This window comes from Dioscorea cayenensis, chromosome 12 (assembly GCF_009730915.1).
Source record: "Dioscorea cayenensis subsp. rotundata cultivar TDr96_F1 chromosome 12, TDr96_F1_v2_PseudoChromosome.rev07_lg8_w22 25.fasta, whole genome shotgun sequence".
Taxonomy (NCBI): domain Eukaryota; kingdom Viridiplantae; phylum Streptophyta; class Magnoliopsida; order Dioscoreales; family Dioscoreaceae; genus Dioscorea; species Dioscorea cayenensis.
Genome location: NC_052482.1, coordinates 9,583,530 through 9,586,322, shown reverse-complemented (window position 1 = coordinate 9,586,322; position 2,793 = coordinate 9,583,530). Strand labels below are relative to the sequence as shown.

Genomic DNA, 2,793 nt, shown 5'->3' with positions numbered 1-2,793 from the left:
AAGGAGTGAATAGAGATAGATTTTGGTGTGAAATGGAGTTATAATGCACTTTTCAGGATAAGCACGGTCTGGAAGCACCAGTGTGCTTATGCCAGTGCACTTTACTGGAAATCTGAGCAAAATTGAAAAGCATGGTTTTACTGGCCTAGCACCATCGTGCTTTGAAAGCACGGAGGATGAGTATAGGCGTGCTTATGTCGTGCACTTTACTATGATTTTTATAGAGAGAAGAGCACGGTTCAAAGGCTCCTAGTACCATTGTGCTCCTCAAGTACAGGCAACAAGCACGGGTGTTGACACACCCTTTGCGTATGTCCGCAAGTGCATGGGTCGCTCAAGTAATAATGTGTGCCCACTGGGTCGGGTAGTCGAATCCACAGGGAATAAGAGTATTAGTAATAGCCACTTCTAAGTTATCTAATCGGATGATCAAGAATGTGATGTGATGTACTAATTCATGAGAAAATGAATGTCACAAATAAGTAAGCAAAAGTAAAATGAGGAGAAGTCTCAATCAATAAAGATATGGTATTTGGGTAATGCTCCCCCTAGGATTCAAACATTAAGCACAAGATTCACAAAATATTCCTAAACCGTGTTAATTAAGTCATGAAAATCTAAAGATAATCGGATCCTACCTCTATATCACCGATACTAATCCCCTATGAGGTCCCCGTGGAGAAATCTCTCAGTCTCAACAGCTCACACCACATATGACGGCATAGTACTCTAGGGATTCCAAAAGATGTATCTGATTCCTAAGAATAAACCTAGCCCTACTTCTAGGTGAAAGGTCCCTAACTCCCTATGAGGTCTCGGTGAAGAACTCTCTCAACACCTCACACTACATATTGTTGTTTAGAGCTTAGGGAATACAGAGATGGAATACACCAATCAAAGGGGAAAAGGGATGCTTTACTATCTTGATGAAATCCTCTCTGAAGCTAGGGTTACTGATGGCTTCGTTGATTCTATGACAGAGGAAAAATCTATCAAAGTTGGTGAAGAAATGTCCTTAAAGTCGCAAAGACCTCCTCTCCAACCTCTAACCACCTTGGCTCTCAAAAGCCGTGAAAAGTCCCCCAAAAATCAAGCAAAACAACCTTTTATAATTAGAAACCCATACCTGTCACATGCTACCACACGCTTGTGTGTGTTGCAAATTTTTCCACACGCTCGTGTTAAAATTCGGGTTAGCCTTGGCTCTCCTAGCCCTAATTTCCGAAATAATGTATATGGCATTACATTAATGCTGGCTCCCAAATCAACTAGTGTCTTTTCTTCCCCTAAACCTTCGATTACACATGAAATAATGAAGCTTCCCGGATCTTTCATCTTGTTTGACATATTTTTCTGAAGCATTGCCGAGCAATTTTCTTCCAACACTACAGCCACACTCTCCTCCATTTTTCTCTTATTGGTTAAGAGGCCTTTTAAGAACTTTGCATATCGAGGCATTTATGATAATGTCACCACAAATGGGATATTTATGTGCAACTATTTAAATAGATCCAGAAATTTCCTATTTTTCTCATCAGTTTGGTTCCTTCTTCAAATGTGTTGGATAAGGAATTCTTAGTGTATATGAAGGAAGTATCATAGTTGTCCACTTCTCCATGTCTTTCACCTTATCCTTTAGCTTCTCTTGAGGTATTTTGGTAGTTTTCTCAGTGGGAGATTTTCCTTGAGAATTTTCAGAATTTTTCTCAGTAGGGAGCTTCTCTTCAAGATACCAACCACTCATCAAAGTGATCGCCTTCACATGCTCCTACAGGTTGGTCTCGGTGCTGCTTGGCAAGCTTCCTTGTGGCCTCTCCACTAATAACTTCGCTATTTGACCCACTTGGTTCTCCAAATTATATAGTAAAGTAGTGTGATTGTGAAGTGTCACCTCTACATTCTGAAATCTAGTATCGGTCGACTGAATAAACTTTGCGAAAACCTTCTCCAATTTTGAAACTCTCTCTGGAATTAAAGGTGCTTGTTGAAATCCTGGTGGGGTAACAGCTTTTGATGTCCTTGGTTACTCCACTAGAAATTTGGGTAGTTCCTCCATCCTTAGTTGTAGGTATTGCTATAAGGATTACCTTGTCCTCTCTCAGCATTACTAACAAAATCAACTTGCTCAATTAGGGTTGATGTATAAACAAAAATAGGGCAGTCTGCTAAAATATGTGTAACCCCACAACCATCATAACTAGTGATCGTGACCACCCTTGGCAAAGTTAAAGTGTCTAATTTCTTGGTCAATGCCTCCACTTGGGCTGCCAAGGTTGTGATTGAGCCAACCTTATGAATACCGGCCACTTTCTTCTTTTCCATAGCATTCCATTGATAGCCATTCAGAGCCATCTCTTCAATTAGCTGTCAGGCTGCTTCTGGGGTCTTGTTTCCTAATTACCTCTTGTAGTGGCATCTAAAAGCTTTCTGGTGCTTGGATTCAACACATTGTAGAATATATGAACAATCATCCACTCGGGGAACCCATGTTGAGGGCACTTCCCCAAAGATCCTTGAACCATTCCCATGTCTCAATAATGATTTTAGCTTCATCTGAATATATGAAGAGATCTCATTGTGAAACTTTGCCAACTTTTTGGGAGGGAAATACCTTGCAAGGAAAGCTTCTACTATTTCATCCCATGTTGTGATGGAGGCTCTTGGAAATGATTAGAGCCACTGTTTGGCTCTTCCTTTCAATGAGAATGGGAAAGCTCTCAAGCACATTGCATCATTTGACACCCCATTAATTTTCAATATGTCACACACTTTAAGGAAATTCTCAATATGGTT

General features: G+C 40.4%; 1 non-coding gene across 1 annotated transcript; it reads left to right on the top strand.

Moving 5' to 3' along the window:
* The first annotated feature begins 2,481 nt into the window (after positions 1-2,481).
* On the top strand, positions 2,482-2,585 carry LOC120274314. Its single transcript, XR_005540842.1, has one exon. It is a non-coding gene; the product is annotated as a small nucleolar RNA R71 (small nucleolar RNA).
* Positions 2,586-2,793: the final 208 nt, after the last annotated feature.